Source organism: Acomys minous (genome assembly GCF_964271855.1).
Source record: "Acomys minous genome assembly, chromosome: 6".
Lineage (NCBI taxonomy): Eukaryota > Metazoa > Chordata > Mammalia > Rodentia > Muridae > Acomys > Acomys minous.
Genome location: NC_140487.1, coordinates 73,427,213 through 73,446,065, shown reverse-complemented (window position 1 = coordinate 73,446,065; position 18,853 = coordinate 73,427,213). Strand labels below are relative to the sequence as shown.

Sequence of the window (18,853 nt, the reverse complement as noted above, 5' to 3'; positions counted from 1 at the left end):
CTCCTGTTATCCTCCAGAGATCTACATCAAAATGAACCCCATTCCAACACTGCCATCATAGTTTAGGTTTTCATAAATTTTGTCATAGCATCTGCTTTGTTTTGTTGAACTTTATACCTGAGAGACTTGTCCATGTTTTCACATGTGGACGTAGTTCAAAAGCAAATTACATTAACTCCGTTATGAGAGGACCCTTTCTCAGGTCTGTTTTGTTTGGATATGATTCTTTTCTTTTTAACCTGTCACATTCTTTATCTACATTAGACATTGAAACCAAGTAAGTAGGAGACCCTTCTCTGGTAGCAGCTGACAGAGGGCCTGGTTTAGCACATTAAAGTATCACATAGCACTGCATGAGCCAAAAAGATTTGAAAGCCACTCTCCACCTATAATTAGTTTTTAAAGCTCAGAAGACTATTTAGCGAACAGATGAATGTAGAATCCAGTGCCCTTTGCATTGAATAAAGGCTATGCTCTCTTCATTACTAAATGAGGCCTTTTTCTATTCTTGTTTTTTTAACTAAAAAAAAAAAAATAAGATGTATTATTTCCTGGTTTAGCTTTGAATAGAAGGAGAAAAAGAACTAGGTCAAGCTAGGGCTTTAATAGGGAAAAAAAGTTAATACTCTTTTGTTGTCAAGGAAGCTAAAAACAGGCTCTCTGGCCCATTGTCTTTGCACCTGTCATCATATATGTGTGTGTGTGTGTGTGTGTGTGTGTGTCTGTGTGTGTGTGTGTGTGTGTGTGTGTGTGTGTGTGTGTGTGTGTGTGTGTGTGAATCTCCTTTGAGATAATAGCTATCTATCCACTGATAAAGAGTCTGCTTTAGGGGCTGTAATTAACAGAAGAAAGAAGATGTTGAAGGAAGTAAAAGAGCTGGGCTGTCCAGGAGTTAGGGAGCTAAGCAGGCCCTCAAGACCTGCTGCTCTTTTCAGGCATTGACCTTGGATTTTACAGAGTAAGAGTCATGTCTCTCTAGCCGCTCTGAAAACTTCAGTGTGATTGGCAGACCAGGGTCTGAATCATCAAATGTTAGAAGTCAAACGATAAGTGCAAAACGTACAGATTAGTCTTGAATTATAGCCGACTGGCAATATATTATAAAAACTAGTTTTCCAGACCACTAATATAGTGAAAACAGTAAGAATTGTCAGTGTCTAGAAGTATATGGCAGTACTATGTGTCTCTAATTGTTCTCAGTCCCGTTCAACAAATGAGGAAACTGAGAAGGAAACTTCTTCATATACACAGCCATTAAGTGACAGAGCTGGAATCTAAATCTAGGTAGTCTGGCCCCAGATATACCACACTGTGGTCATTCAGGATAAAAGTGGATCAAGAATATACATTTTGAGACCTTTGGTGTAGCCCCTCATTTTCATTTATTATCATAATCTTGGCTGATAGATTTTTTTGCAGTCGTCACAGACATGCATCATGATGCCACTTTGATACTATTTTTCATTATTGAGTCTTATTTAATGTGATCCATCTATGTGGGTTCTCTCCATTCCAATAGCATATGTTAAACAGAATGTACTCAGATGTGTGTGGAAGGAACAGTGATGAAACCCAGTACCATTTTTAAGTGTTTCCCTTATTTTCCTCTTAGTAATCTGTCTATTCGAAGAAAATAAAATATAAATAACCATTGTTGGGAAGAGAAGGGAGATACAAAGAAGATAAAATGCAAAAAAAATTTTTTAATTAATTGCTTGAATATTAGATAGAGGATGGTACCGTTCTGAGTAGGCATGGGACTTAAGGAGAGACATCCCTTTTGTATTTTTATTAACTGAGTTGTCTAGATGATAACCTTCCACACGTCATCTGCAGGAGCAGGTGACTAGCACATTTGCTGCCAGCGTTTTTCTTTCCTTTCCTTCTCTTTTTTTAAAATTGTGGTATGACATTTTGGAGGCAAGATGATTAACTAGCAGGAAAATATTATTTCAGTGCCCAGTGGTTGATTATAATGATTCCTGTTTTTATTCAGTTTAGTTCTATACTATTGTTGAATTTAAAGAGTCACAACAAAAACAGAGAGCAGGTTGGCACCTCTGTCTTCCTCCTGTAGCATCCTCCAAGCTCACAGTATATCCTTAATAAATGTTACATGAATGAAACTGACTTTTACAACTGGGAAAGCCAGCCTGTCTTCAAATAAGAAGCACACATTAGAAAGCTGGGGAAACACTTCACAGGCCGGAGCAAGTTCTGGCCCTCAGCCCTGCCTGCCATTAGCAAGTCTGCTTTGGTTTGGTTTGGTTTTTTCCTTTGGTTCTCTCTTATCCCTAATGAGTTTCTCACGTGGCTCAGGCTAGACGATTGTGAAAGAAGTAACCTAGCAAGACTAGAAATCTATTCAGATATAGAAACAATAAGAATAAAGCAGAGCATTAACAATTTTCTGAGAAGTTGCACTTGAAATTTTAAAAGGCCCAACATAGTGTAGGCAAGGCTGTTGAAAGGTCTCAGTGAGCTGCAGCTGCTGGGGAAATCTCTGGATAAATCTGAAGGAGCAAAGAGATGGTTCAGTGGGGAGGACTCAGCTATCGCAACAAATTGTTCTGCAGAATGCAGACTCTTATCTCACTATCTCTGGATGCTTAATATGACTTTTAAAATGCAATTAGAAAAGGAAAGATGAATCAGATTCATGAATATATTAAGTAAGTGCAAGGGTAGAAAATGCTTTGCTAAAAAATTTTCATCCCTCAATTAAATACAATGAAGGCCATGGATAGATGTGAGACATGGTCAAACAAGTCAGGGTGAAAAGTGGACTTAAGTCTCAAAATTAAACAAAAGAGACAGGCCATTAACCAGAAACTCAGCTACAAACATATCAGTGTTCAAGATGATTGAATTCAGTGCTTTATTCTTATTTTAAAATGCCAGTTAGCAAAAAAAAAAAAAAGAAAGAAAGAAAGAAAGAAAGAAAAAAAAACTGATGGTAAGTGAAAAATAAAATAAAATGTTCCATACAGGTTGTAAAATGTTAGTCTTTCTAGACAATTATTTGAGATTTATAATTTCACTAATATCACTTTAAAAGTCTAATTCATTATTTTATTTACTGTGTTTTTATTTAATTTCAGGGGGGATTACTCAATAAATTCCATTTAGATGTTAATTTAACACAATTCTCTTTGTCCCATTTGAAGTCTTAGTAACAGATTTTAAAATCTAACTTCTTCTGTAGTCTGTGTTGGTCATAATGGTAGGTAGGACGCCTGTGATGGAGCCTGAGCAAGTGAATCAGGCAAGGGCCCAGCGATGAGACTGACAGGAGATAGAAGACCACTTGCCTGCTTACTCTTTTCTTTTCCTACTAGACTTTTTAGGTTCCCAGTGTGCCATGTTCTTTCAACCCTCCTTGTTGGTCCTCCCCAGCTTTCCATCTTGGCATGGTCTCTAATCACCCCACTGTCCTTTTTTCCCTCCTGTGCCTGACCAGCTCATCTTTCTAGATTCAATTCAGGCCTCAACACCCCTCCTCAAGTATCTCCTCCTTGGGTCCTCTCCTCTCTCATAAACCTCCCATTTTTTACTTGGGCTAAAAGCTCAGTCAGGGCATCACAGATGTTAATAAGTGAGCAGACAGGAAGTCACAGACATAAGAGTCAGTCAGGCACCACAGGTGTGGGCAGACAGGAAGTCACAGACATGAGCAGTGAGCAGACAGTCAGGCACCACAGGTGTGGGCAGACAGGAAGTCACAGACATGAACAGTGAGCAGACAGTCAGGCACCACAGGTATGAGCACACAGGGTGTCACAGACATGAGCGGTGAGCAGACATCACAGGGCGTCAGGGTCACGGGTATGAGAAGTGAACAGCCATCACAGACATGGGTGGTGTGTAGATTCCAGTGTGGTGTGTGGTGTTGTCCAAGGAGAAGTGCTGTAAACACACACAGCACAAAACTCGACGGCATTAGGGAAAGAAGCAAATGTAACTAGGACCCAGCCAGGTCAGAATCAAATGTCTAAAGTGAGTACCCCAGCATTAGCTGTTTGGACAGATTGTTTAGTGACAAATAAAATCACTGGAAGAATCTGGAGAAATATGGTTTAAGCAATTGGGTATGAGTGGTTTTTTTGTTTTTTTTTTTAAACACAAAACTGAAACTGGGAGGAGTGGGACAAGAGGCCAGTGCACATAAGGATAGGTTATTTGGCCGTGGTTATTATTACTTTATGGTAGTATTTTTACCTGTTTAAATATTTTCCTATACATTCTGAATTACTATTACTATTTACTGCCAGCTCACTGATTCTCCACAAATACACTCACTCTAATATTTGTTTATTGCTGAAAAAACTCTTCATCTTACTTGCCTTTTATTTTCTCCCAGTCTTACGGCTGTATCCTATTTCTCTGTAATCTCACATAGCCACAGACGTTCCCATCCCTCTGGTCTTTCCCCGCCTTCCTCATCCCACATCTCCCTCTATTCTGACTGCTGCTCAGAATACTGGGCCCTTCATTATCCTGGCTCCCAATCAAGATTTAAGGGTCTCTGCTACAGAAAGACTTAAGTTCTTCCAAAGGAAACTGTATGAGAACCAGAGGGAGCCAATCAGATCTGTCAATACAGTGGAATCCGCAGAGGAGGGTGTGCAGCGCTCCAGCAGCAGCATTTGCTGCAGTTGAAAGCCAGGCTAGATTATGCTCACAGTAAGTGGTCATGGATTGTTTTAATTCTGTACTGACAAAGCTCTGAAGCTTACAGCATGTTATTGGTGGGAAACTGATGCTGGATGAGTGAGTGACACACAGAGAACCCGTGTGACATGTGGGTCCCTGTACCTAAAGAGGCAAGATGGAGTCCACTGCTTATGCCTAGTGTTGTTTCTCATCCATGAAGAAAACACGGAGTCCAGGCTTGATTGGACTTAGAAAAGAATGTTTAAAAATCATCCTGTCCCAAAATAAGAGAACTCGTGAATCCACTTGTACTGCAAGTTGAACCAGTGCAATAAAGATAGATCTTTAGACACTGGTGATAGATTTTTGCTTATTGGGACCAGAGTCTTTTTTCATTAAAATTTTCAGTCTACCCATGCATCCATTTATGTACTTTACTACTAGTACCAAAAAAGAGATATAGAAAATTTGAAGTTAAACCTGAGATGAGCCTGTGATCCTGCCCTACTCTGCCCTCTCTTCAAATCCTTCCAGCCATATGTGGTGGGCACACATAGGCTGGGTGGTGTTTTTTCACTGGTTGTAGATATATGTATTTATTCATTTAATCTAGTGTATCAGAGAGGAGCAGGGACACGAGAAAGGACAGTTAAAGGGGAATTAAAAACACTAATACAGGGCCTGCGGTATAGCTCTGTTGATAAAATGCACAGGAGAACTGAGCTTGGTGGTGCGTGCTGATGACCTTGTCACTCAGGAGGGAGAGGCAGGAGGGTTGGCTACATAGTACGTTTGACGTCTGACTCAAAAGAAGAAGAAAGAACAAATACACACACTTAAACAATGTGAGGTATCAGATACTCAGACGGAGCTGACAAATCTGATGTGCACTATGGTGCTATCCTTGATAATACTCTACTGTGCTGGGGACCTTTAATACAAGCATAGATTATAGAGCTCTCTAGTATTATACAATTGTGAGATAATAGTTAATAGTTGTGTCTAATCTCTTAAATATGTAATATAATTTTTGAAAACTTCTTTACAAAGAAAACTCTAAAGCCGATGTGGTGGCACACACCTTTAATCCCAGCACTCGGGAGGCAGAGGCAGGAGCATCGCTGTGAGTTCGAGGCCAGCCTGGTCTACAAAGTAAGTCCAGGACAGCCAAAGCTACACAGAGAAACCCTGTCTCTGGAAAACAAACAAACAAACAAACAAAAACTCTAGAAGGTTTAGTATTTTCTATGTTTTCCATGTATAGTGTATTAGAACTAGAGCACACGTCACAGAAGTAAGTAGCTGTATGTGTTGGTGTTTGTCCCATTTTGAACATTCTTTACTACCTAGGGCTCCAGTTTCAGTGTGTTTACATTACAGCACATGTTTTATAAAGACGCAGCACTGATTCTGTGCAGCAGAAGGATATTCTCTACAACCTCCTCTTTTAAACACTTGGTTGATTCCTAGATAGTTATCAAAGTCCATTGAAGTCTCCAGTTCAACACTTTCACCTAGGACAGGTTCTGAAACCATCCAGTTCCAGGAACAAATCCGGATTCTACACTGATGACAAAGGTGTGTGTTTCTGACCGGAATCCTTAGTGTGAGCATTGCTTCCACCTTATTGTCTGAGTGACACACATTAAACTGACCACCCAGTAGTTGTTAAAGGTTTATTGAAAACTCAGATTTCTGTCTTCATCCATTACTTGTTATATGAACAATGGCATCCAGAGAATGGGAACTGGAGAGGTCTTCAAAGATACAGTGCAAACCCCTGCTGACGAAACAGTCTACACTGAAGTTTTACACTTAGAATGGGAAATGTGGCCAGGTGGCCCACTTTTGTAGTCCCAGCACTTATATATCGAGGGGTGCCACAGGTTTAAGACCAGCATTATCCACATAGGGTGCTCCTGGCCATCCGGGGTTACATAATGAGACCCTGCTTCCAAAAATAAAATTGGAAATTAACCAGGAATTTTAAAAGTAGCTCTTTAATCTATTGCATATATTGTTAGTAATATAGGCCAAAGAACAAAAGTTGCACCACTGGGGAAGAAAATAGCAGCTTAAAATAAAACTAATTACAGAGAACTTTTACAGAATTCCTTGCATAGAAATTCGGCAGGGCTGAGTCAAATAGGAATAGGGATTTTTAACACCGCGCATCTCCCATAATAACTCACTTGAACTTATCACAAAGTTACCTACCTTGACCTGTAATTAAAATCTCAGTCTCTAATTGGGAACCAACTCTTTGAACTAAGTGTTTTGCTGCCAACTCACTCCATAAAAGATGTCGCTTTTGTGTCCTGGATAGCAAGCCCACATGGTGATGAGGCTGCCCTTAGCACAGCATTGCCTGCACTTTGATGTCTCGACATTTACCCCAGAACCTAGTGACCCTGGCCTTTTTTCTTTCTTTCTTTCTTTCTTTCTTTCTTTCTTTCTTTCTTTCTTTCTTTCTGGAAAATCTCAGTTGTGTACAATAGTTTCTCTGTTTGGAGAACTACTGAATAAGAATACAACACATAAACTGTTTCAACATGCTATATAAGGGCAGAAAGAAAACTGAGGGAAAAAACTGTGCATGCATGCCATCATGGATTAGAGATAATGTAAAAACGTTACCCACATTTACCATGACCGCACCAGTAGAAGGAACTAGACCTGCCTTGAGCAGAAATAAGGCCTGCCTGGCAACAGGCATGCGCAGAAGGGGGCCTTCATGTAGAGTCCGCCTGAGACCTACCCGGAAATGCCCGGACATGCCCAGAGATTGACTGCCCAGGGTCTGGTGACATCACGATGGGGAACAAAGGAGGAGGAGCCACAGCAGCAGCTCTCAGTTTGAAAGCCAATGGGACAGTAGGAGGAGGGTATAAAAGTATGCACTATTTCTGCAGTAAAGGAATCTGCTTTTGCCTCTTGCATGACTCCTGGAGTCTGTGTCCTTGACTCCGCCCCCAGGGCCCTAGGCACCATTTACGAGTGGAGTTTTTTGTTTGTTTGTTTGTTTTGTTTATGTTTATTCAGATTATATCCTGATTATATATTCTGGGTGTTTTGTTCTATCTCTGGGTCTGAAAAGAGAAGGGCATAAAGTATGTGCAAGGATTCTGTTTACTTTAGTAATGTTGAAATTTTCAACTCAGGACATTAACTTCTCCTTATGTATATATGTATTGTACCTTGTATAAAAGCTTCATTTCTAGAGAGTCAGCACTCTGTTTACAAACAGACGCATGAGGCTGCTGCCCCCCGGAGCTCTCTGGGGTAAGGTAGAGGAGACACATTTGACAACATAGCAATTGCCTTCTGTGTCCTGTCGTGCCTATTAGGGTTTCCTTTGATCTTCAGGTTTCTTTGGTTGTTGCTCTTTGACAACAAAACCAAAGATCAGTGGGAACCTCTTATGGAAACACATCTCTGAGCACAGCCAGGAGAGGTTCTCCTCTGAGGCCCGCGTGGTTAGGCTTGGTGAATCACATAATACACAAGAGTCTCCCCTCTCATGGTCTTCAGCCTTCTTAATCTCATCTGTAAATTTATTTGTCCTAGTTTGCTTTTCAAAGCTAAGATAAACACCATGACCAAAGCGATTTGGATGAGAGTGTCCATTTTCTTAGAACATCAAAGATAAGTCCATCACTGAGGAAAGTCAGGGCAGGAACTCAAGCAACCTGGAGGCAGGAACTAAAGCAGAGGAACACTGCTTGCCAGCTTGCTCCCCAAGGCTTGATGAGCCGGCTTCTTTATATCTCCCGAGACCATTTGCCCAGAGGTGTGCTACCCACAGAGAGCCGGGCCACCCCACCCCACATCAACCATTAATCAATAACCCCTGCACCCCCCAGAGATTTGTAGTCTCTTCAAGGCATTTTCTCCATAGGAGGACCCTCTTCTCAGGTGACCTTTGGTTATGTTAAGTTGGCAAAAACTAACCAGCACATTGTTTCTATTTCAAGCATCACAGTCCTAGTCCCTGGAGTTAGGGCACGAGCATCTTTGCATGGGCAGCATTCATTCAAACATACAGTCTACATCAGTGGTGCTCAACCTTTCTAATACCGCGACCCTTTACTACAGTTTTTCATGTTGTGATTTTGACCTCAAACCCTAAAACGATTTTCATTATAACTTCATAACTGCATTTTTTCTACTGTTATGAATCATAATGTAATTATCTGTGTTTTCCAATGGTCTTAGGCAACTCCTGTGAAAGGGTCATTCAACCCCCATAAGGATCAGAATCCACAGGTTGAAAACTTCTGGTCTATAGTCATACTTCCAAACTCATCCTCCAAAGTGTCACCTCTGTCATTTTAAATCCATGATCCAGTCAAGATTCACACACTCCATTTCCGCTAACCTGCCACAGTCTCATCAGCTCCTCTCGTTCACACTTTAGACTCCTGGGATGGGAATCCAGGGCACAGGTCAAGTAGAAGTCTGGATTTATCTAACAGTTGCTTTGTGACTGTCTCCTGCATGAGCAATTTGGTCAGGAACACCACAGATGGTAGTTTAGGCTTCCTGTTGAGTCACCTCACCTGAAGGCCGGCTGGGCTGTGTCTGGCAGCCATTTGGTTAAGGTGATGACTGGCAGGTCACACTTTGAAAAGATGTTCTTACTTCCTTTGGTTATTACTTAGGTGAAACTTCAAGACCCTGAAGTTTCCCTCTTTCCTAACAACCATTCACCAATAGTTTCTACACCCATCGATAAATGGTGTCTGAAGCATCACTGAGATTCTTCTGTAAAGAACGTGTTCTCTGCCGCCCTTCCCTTTTTCCCCTTCCCCTCTCTCTCACTCATACACTTTCTGTGTTGTAGGCAAGCATCTGTTAAAGTCCATTACATTATTGCCAGGACTGTCTTCTTTTATATTTTTATTGAAATATGTACAGTTAAATGCAGCAGACCTATGTGTTCAGTTTGATGAGTTTTCTCTCTCTCTCTCTCTCTCTCTCTCTCTCTCTCTCTCTCTCTCTCTCTCTCTCTCTCACACACACACACACACACACACACACACACACACACACACACACACACCCTATACTCCAGTGAGTATGTTAAACTCACTGATTACTCCAAGAACAAGTCTTTGCCCCTTTCCTCATTGTAGGTATCCACAGTTCCAATACCTTCACCATAGATTACTTTTGCCTTTTCTTTCATATTAATAGATGCATACTGAGCACCCTTTTTGATGTCACTTGTTTCTCTCATCCAGCTGGCTTGAGCTTCTTCCATGTCATTGTCAGAACATGGTCCAGTTACAGAGTCATGTGAGGAGAATTCTGAATGCTTGTGAGAACACACCAAGAAAACAAGACAAGTCTTGTGTGGCTTGTCCTTGTGATTATATACAGCTTTCCCTCCTGAGATCCTCACTTGTGTGACCTTCCTAACTCAGAGTCTAAATGATCTGAGGCTCTGAATAAAGTTGGCCATTCCATGAGGCCAGTCCACCGCAGCTCCATTCGCCCAGGTTTCTCCTCCTCTAGAGTGGTAACAACCTTTCTCATTAGTACTTTATTGGTTGGGTTGTATTCTGTTGTATGGATATAGTATCGTTTTCCCACACTTCTATTAACAGGCATTTGAGTTGTGTCCAGTCTCAGTCCCTTATAATTAAACTTCTATTAATGATGCTGTCTCGCTCATTAATTCTTATTAAAAAAAAATCTTTCTGGCTTCATATGCCTTTTTCTTTTGGATAATCACATGGAAGAAAAGTGATTGGATCTTAGGATCAGTACATATTTAACAGTATATGAAATTACCAGGAGCCCTCATTGCTTTACTTTCTTGTCAGAATTTTATGGTTTTTTTTTTTCTGTAAGAGTTTACATAAAACTAGTGTTTTTCTTCAAATGCTTGATAAGATTCTGTCATGAAGCCATCTGTTCTTTTTTTCCTTTTGAGACCTTTGGTTACTATTTTGGTCTCCTCAATATGTGTGTATGTGTATATATTTATAGATCTTATTATTTCTGAATCCCTTTTGTAAATTAAACATTTCAAGGAATGTATTCATTTCTTTTATCAAAGTTACTGAATCAAGGACCTGGACAGACTTGAAGATTCCCATGTGTCCCTCTAGTGTTTATAGGACCTGTGGTAGTAATCCCCACTTAATTTCTGATATTAGTAGTATATGTCTCCTCACTTTCTTATTCATCAATTTATTTAGAGCAAAAGCTATCCATTTATTTCAGGAAAAGCAAACATATTAACATTTCTGTCTTGGTGAGCCATATAGTTTCATTTTTGTCTGATTTATTCTGCTATTGTAGTATAAATGCAATACACAACACACAGCTAATGAGAGCAGCTGTGTTCCAGTAACACTTTACTTAGATATATAGACAGTGGGTGTGATTTTACTCTGGACACTAATATCAAACTCTATTTGTATCAGTTTATGGAGCTCTGAGGTTTTTATTTTACCAATTTTTACAAAGAATCTTTTATGTTGTTTCATTAACTTTACTGATTAGATTTTTCATTTCTGTAACTTTTAAATTATTTTTTCTTTTTTATATATGCATTTATATTATTACATATATATACAATAAACTACATACAGCAAGAAGAACCATGAAACAATCAGGAATTATATAAATGTTACATTCATAGTGTTTTGGCTATTTGAATTTGACAACCTTGAAGAAAGCATCTTTCCTATCTTGGTGAGTCTAACATTCTGAATATAAATCAATATATCATATCTCATCTCTATCAACTTAAAACATCTATGTAGACCTAAAACCACTTTGCTTTCTGCTAACTTTGGGTTAGCTTACTCTTTGTATGTGCACCTATGGGAGAAAGCTGGCCCCACTGGTCCTGTTTTATTTTTCCTTTCTGATGTAAGCATTTGCAGTTTTATGTTCCTCTGTAAGTTCTGCTTTAGCTGTGTCCCACAAATGTTGACATATTGTATTTTTCTTATTATTCAGTTCAAAGTATTTTCTCTTTCCCTGGTGATTTCCTTTGTGAGCTGAGACTGCTTAGAAGCATGGTCCTTACATTTCAAATTTGCAGCGATAGCCCAGATACATTTTGTTATTGATTTGTACTTTAATTCTGTTATGGTCAGATGCTGCACTCTGAAATGAATTCAGTTCTTTTACATCTATTATATTTGTCATCATTATGCCCAGAATGTCATCTATCAGCATAATTCTTTAAGGTGTTATTGTAATAGATGTATGCTCCTCCCTATTATGGTGGTATACTCTATAATTATTGATTAAGAGATGTATGTATAGATACTCATATACATATATAGAGCAAATAAATATATACACATATATGCACACACAGAGATATGCATACTTGCAGTCGAGATAATATCACTACATGGTAAGCTGGAATGGCTACTTCCTTGCTTTCCTTCTCTCAGGCATCACGGTTTGAGTTGACTCTTGTGATGAGGCCAGCCTCAGCTACACAGCAAGAGCCTACCTAATAAATTAATTAATTAATGAGATTGTGTGCACAACCCTTTTAGCAACACCATAATTAAAGTTTGAAACTACCCATATATTCACATACTGAATAGATGAAGTGATATATCAGATGATGTATTCTTATTTGCTAATGTGAAAATATTAAAGTACTGCCATATCCTTGAATATGGATGGATTCTGTAAATATGCAAAAATGAAAAAAATAGTAACCCTGGATATGAGTAGACATTATACATGAATCTCCAAAATGAGGAAACCCATAGAAATGAAAAGTAAATTCTTAGCTACTTAAAGAAGGGGGGCTAAATGTGGAATTTAAAGTGTGCAGACATCATAAATCACTAAGTCTAGTGCTTTGTGTCCAGTAAACAAGTGGACTTAATGGCACAAAGGACAAGTCAGCATCCCTACCCTCCAGGCCTTTGCTGCAACCATGGTGAATTTCTGCCTATTTCCTCTGAGTGAGTAGAATCCCAGAAACCCTGTTATTTCTTTAACTGGAAAAAAAATGTAGTAAAATGAATATTCATTTCTCAGTTTCTAGCAAAATGCAAAGGAAAGAAGTTGTGGGTGCAGTTATCCCACTAGTGACTTAATTTCAACACACCAAGACCTTGCTTACCCCGTCACAGTTCAGTCTCTGTACACTACATAGCCTTATCTAGCCAATGAAAAGTATTTTGAGTGAGTGAAGAGGGGGGGGACATTTTAAGGTGACAGGAGCAGATATGCAGAGAGAGAAACAGTGGCAGAGACAGAAAAGCAGGTATATGTATATGCAGAAGCCATGAGTTGATATCAAGTGTCTTCCCTAATTGCTCTCTAACTTATTTTTGGAGACAAGGCCTCCCAATCCCGTTACACTGTCTGGCCAGCAAGTCTCTGGGATCCCCCTGTATGCGCCTCTGCATCGCTGGGTACGCAGACATGTGTTGCTCTACCCACCTTCTTTCTATGGATGCTGGAGGTCCTCGGGCTCCGCTCAGCAAGCCCTTTACCAGCTTAGCCATATCCTCAGCCCTTACCGTGATTTTTTTTTAAGTGGTAGAAGAACAATGAGTGAAGAAAGCAAATAGGAAATGATCATTCCCATTGAAAGAAGAGACAGACATCTAGAGAAGAGTAATTACATGCTAAAAATAAAAGCTAGCTCCTTAAATGCCCGGATATCAGGAAACACACATGCATAAAAATTGTTAAAAGATAGACCTGGAAAAAATAGTATTGTAATCAAGGTAATGGAAAATTTTGTATTCCTTTCTATTTATGAGGGTTTGGCAAGATGATTTTAGAAAAACAATTTTTGAAAACCTGATTAAAGAACCGTTAGTAATATTGTATCTCCATCATTTCTGACAAGGACAAATTAGAAGTTTGAAATGGCTAAGGACTGAGCAGTTGTGAAGAACAGAAGTACTAAAATGAAGGTGTCATTGTCACATCTTGTAAGAACCAGTCAGTAGCTTCCACAGGAGGCCTACACACCGGTGCTCATGCTGCCTCCATGACTCTAGTGATACCCGAGAAGTTCCAGCACATTTTGCGAGTCCTCAACACCAACACTGACGGGCGATGGGCAGCATAGAATAGCCTTCGCCATCACTACCATTAAGGGTATGGGATGGAGATTTGCTCATGTGCTGTTGAGGAAAGCAGACGCTGACCACACCAAGAGGGTTGGACAACTCGGAGGATGAAGTGAAGCATGTGATCACCATCATGCAGAATCCACAACAGTACAAAATCCCAGACTGGTTCTTGAACAGACAGAAGGATGTGAGGGATGGATAGTACAGCCAGATCCTGGCCAACAGTCTAAACAACAAGCTGTGTGAGGACCTGGAGCAGCTGAAGAAGATCAGAGCCCACAGGGGTCTGCGCCACTTTAGGGGCCTTCATGTCCGAGATCAGCACACCAAAACCACTGACCGCCAGGGCCGTACTCTGGGTGTATCCAAGAAGAAATGAGTCTCTGGGCCTTTGCTGTTAATAAATAGTTTATATACCTGGGGGAAAAATAAAAGAACCAGTCGGTAGTTTTAGGAATCTAGACAAGTGACCTGGCTTCCTATAACTTTCATCATTTTAAGCTTTTCCAGAAAATTCTTTGGTGATTTCTAATAGTTTGTATTAACATGTTTCAGTTTTTCACCTACACAACAGAACCACCCAGTCACCTTGCCAAAGAATCTAATTAATTCCCAGTAGCATTGATGCAGGCATCAGAATGGACTCTTACGTAAATCAAAGTGCACTTGGGAAACCCACTTCACATACTTATCCCACAATACAGGAATTTGTTCCCCGGGTTAATAAGGATCTGAGAACACACAGGAGATAGCCACAGTAATAACAGGAATCCATTGCCTCCACACCACCTGATAGCTGAAGTGCCAGAGCAGGGTGTGTGTTGGTAGATCTCGAGGCAGCTAGGCACAGTAGGGCGGAGAGATCCACAGAGGAGAGGCAACCATGCCTACAAGGCGAAGAACTGGCTGCTGCAGGCCTCTGATTTCAGAACCTGGGAGTCTTGCAAACTCAAGCAAGGGTTGCCTTCCATGCCTCCAGTATAGATCAGCAAAGATTCATTCCTTCCCACAAAAGGGGAAGAAACAAATGACAGATCTTAGAAAGATCCACCTGATACTCATTCTTAAGTTTTCCTATCTTATACTCACATCTTAGAAGGTCATGCTTCTACTCAATACAAAATAACCATTCGTTATTTAAAGCCAGTCTCTCCTTTTCCCCTCTACAGGAGAGACTCAAATTCTCTTGAGTCATTGCATTCAAGTATGAGATCTTCACAATCCTCTGCTACATGCATTCAAAGAAACAAACAAAAAAAATCATGAAGTAGCAAATTTAGCAAGTATGTGGGGAAACTTCAACCCTTGTAATAGATTCAACATTAATAAAATAACGTATGAAGTAGAAGCACAAACGAACATTGGTTGCTTTCTGGCTTGGCGTGACAGGTTGCCACTAGTTGTCTTTGTGTCCTCATAACAAGACACAGAGGTAAGGATCGCATGCTACAGCCGCCTGCTCCATATTTCCTTTGCCGAGTGCTGGTGCCTCAGCTGGCCAGAGATCTTTCTGGTCTTTTTCTAGCCTTGTTCCTTAAAGACCTGAATTCCTAATGATCCTACCTTTGTTTGGGTACCATGACTTTACCATGTTGTTTACTGCCGACATGAAATTGCTACGAGCAGTCCCTATAGGTCCAACATGTTCCTGCCCATCCTTTTTTCTTGAAGCGACTTACTTTCTCCCTGGAAAATTAGGTGACTCCTAAGCATCTAGGTAACCTCTTTCTCTGCCCGTTAGTTCAGTCATGTGAGAAGTTCAAAGCAGCCCGGTCCAAGCTCTCCTTCCAACTAAATGCAGCCACTGTTGTATCTTCCATCAGAAGCACTCCTTCCTGGGTACCACCAGGCTGCCTTAGCCCAAAGCTGAGGGGGGAAGAACAGAAATTCCATGAGTAATATTACTAAAAGGAGAAGGGATTCTTTCTACTTTTCAGTCTGAATCCCCACACATCTTTCTTTGTTATTAAGAAATGCAGTAGGATTGGTCTTTGGGTCAGGTATTCCAGAACACCAGCATGTAAGTAGTTTCCAAACTGGTAAGGGCTGTATTCTGCCCAGGCCATCTTCACTTTTCTATCTTGCCAGCTCCATCTGATCCGCTAAGTGTGTGGCTGGAGAAGGGATGGCCAGGAGTGTGCACTGTTTCATTCTTGGTCAGCAGCATTGGTAACCAAGATACTGTAACTGAGTAGACCTAACAGAGGGACTGGTAGAAAACTTTCAGGCAAGGAAGTCAACCCTATAGCCCAGGTGCCTGCTACATGTGAACCTGGCACTGCCAGGGCCAGGAAGGAAGGACTCTGTCTATCTGTATAGCCACTGGCATGGGTCTTTGCCCTTCCGTGTTTTTATTTTTGACACAGGGGTGCTTGCCTTTCAGGCACCGTGCCCCGGGATCTGCAGGCTGTTACCTCCAAGCTGAACTCAGCACTGGGAAACATCAGTCAAAGACGAGAGGGAATCGGCCCAGGGAAAGAGGCAGGATGGGTGTGTGTCACGCCTCATACCACCCAGATCCTCAAATCAATCACTTTTGAAATCATTTGTGATGTTTCTTTCATAACTCCATGCAGCCTGCTGAAATGCAGATTTTTCCCCCTCTTCCTTTCAGTAGATAACAGAATTATTCAAATTCTAAATGGAGACAATTTTGTGCATCCTTTGCAAAATTCTTTGAAATGAATTCTTGTCAGATAGACTTCTTTAAAGATTATAATTGTGTGGCAAAATTAAGTTAAACAGATTTAACACTCTTGGCAAAATTCTCTTAAATGAATCCTTGTCAGATCAAGGTCTTTGGAGATTAAAAAAAAAAGAAAGTATGGTAAAATTTAAACTCAAGAGGCTTAACACAGCTCTTCAGTTTCATAGGTTGTGTGAGCTTGTTGGCCAGCTGGCTATGAAGGGGGCCCGTCCCAAAGGACCAGTTCTTTAAACACAGGAGCTATGAGTTCTGCCTTCTGTCTCTGGCTTTATGTCCTGTCATCTATGGGCAGTGAGAAGGACCTGTTACTATCAAGTACCTGTTCCCTCACCTCTCAACATATTATTCTGTTGCCTCTGAATGTGCCTTTAAAATAAGGAGAAGATGAATACTGTAACAGTTCAGGTCTAGAACAAGACAGTAATTCTCATCCAGTTGTTGGTAGCCATCATTGTGGTGGTGAGATATTTTCAGGAACGTTAGCTGCATCTTTAGCAAGCTGGAGACACAATTCGAAACCAGCCACAAGCTAATCACCTCCTCCTAATTTCATTCTAGTGTCTGTGGCTCCGGTGCCCTCCTGTTCCCTTCCTGGAATTCCTAGCATGCCAACTTAAATGTCTTCTCATGTTTGCTGAAGAAAGTATGGAAGATGTAGAGAAGCTCAAAAGACTGTTCAAGTCCCCTAGCTGACCTTTTGGCAAATAGATACTCAGTGTCCTTTAGACACACACACACACACACACACACACACACACACACACACACACACACACATATATATATATATATATATATATATATATAGTCATTTTGTTTCTATCTTACAGAGTAGATTATACAGTATGCACAGTGTAGTAATAGTGTATTTGAGCCAATTGCATATCATCACTAAAAAAAGCTATACCAAACATTATCTGTGATATTGAGAGTTCTCTACTAAATAATTTCTAATGACTTCATAGTGTTGATACAGTGTAATTTAATAAATCAGAGAGTTTAGAACATAAATCTGCATTTGGGCAACTTTAGTTATCTTGCTAAGGTTATTGTAATATTTAAAAAAAATCTTCTGCCAGGCTCTTTCACACATACACAGATCCTCAAAGGAATGGTTTTATGTGTGAAATGGTTATAGCTGTCAATCAGTTATTTTCCATGTCATGGTTTCTATGTGTCTTCCAGGTTGTTAGGGGGTGATTATGGATTCCTGTCAAATGAGATGTCTACTATGTATTCAACATGAGGCAGTTTGTGTTTTTCCAAGTCTATTGCTCGCCTGTCTGAGGAGGTTAAGCAAATGTCAGTAATCCAGAGGGAAGAGGACCAGCATGCAGAGCTAGGAGCACACTCAGACATGCCTGGGGCCCACAGACCTGCACACATGGATTAGACTTCTGCATAAATACACTTGTCTTGATTGTCACATTCCACCCAGGGTTAGACCTGCATGCATAAAAATGCCTCCAAGCCTGGCTTTCAAAGCTCTTTGCTTCCCTGTTGCTTTGTAACCACCAGCTCAGAGACATTTTTTGGTTTATATCTATCAAAGGTGATTAAGGGGCTGGAAAAGTTGATTTATAAGGACATATTAAGAAAAGTAGATATTTGGAGCCTGGCCCAAGGGAAGATATTATTGATGTTTTCTGGTCTCACATCAAGAAGGAAACTTAGTTTAGCTTTTCCCAGTAACTAGATTTTACGGACAGCCAAATTCAGAGGAAGTTTTCTGAGGATGACCTCACTTCTGCCAATTAAATGATTGTGTCAGTCAAAAATACTAACAAAGTAGAAATAACAGCAGCTTAAACAATACAGCCTTCATTTTCTCATCTGACATGAAGCCCAGAAGCGTGTTGTCCAGGGCAACAGTGTGGCCCCTGTGGTGTCACAAGTGTGCTCACACCAGGTCATCTTTAGGCTCCATCATTCTCAGCAGTAACTTCCTCTCAGGGTTTCCTGGTGTTTGGGAAGAGCCACTGTAGCTCAGTTGCTGCTTGCATGCCAGAAAGGGAGTAGACAAAAGTGGTCCTTGGCCACCATGATCCCCCCAGAGAGCTGTCCTATGCAGTTCTGATTTCGTACTACATCGTCCCGACTGCTCACTCTTACTGATTTAAGTGCATTTGTCAGCACATCTCTTGAGTTAATTATAAATAACTAGCCTTCCCAATGGCCGTAAGAAAAGTAATAACTAAAACTTGATAGTTTCTGTTAGATCCCAAGCATTGTGTTATGTGCTTAAATATTCTTGGGCAGGGGCTGGGGATAGAGGAAACACAATTCACTGTGAGTTGCTGGTGGTGAAACTGGGGGATGGTCATTTGTTAATATTCTATTTTGTGGTTATTGATATCCTCTCAATGAAAAAAAATTCAAAATTATCTTACCCGATCCTCACTTTACTTCAGAAAAG

General features: G+C 40.5%; 1 protein-coding gene and 1 pseudogene across 2 annotated transcripts in view; both read left to right on the top strand.

Moving 5' to 3' along the window:
* EXOC4 (exocyst complex component 4) overlaps positions 1-18,853 on the top strand; it is a 739,217-nt gene that overhangs the window by 592,662 nt on the left and 127,702 nt on the right. The gene's annotated exons all lie outside the window — the stretch shown is intronic.
* Positions 13,389-14,640, top strand: LOC311599857 (small ribosomal subunit protein uS13-like; annotated as a pseudogene). Its single transcript has one exon. The product of its transcript is annotated as a small ribosomal subunit protein uS13-like (transcript).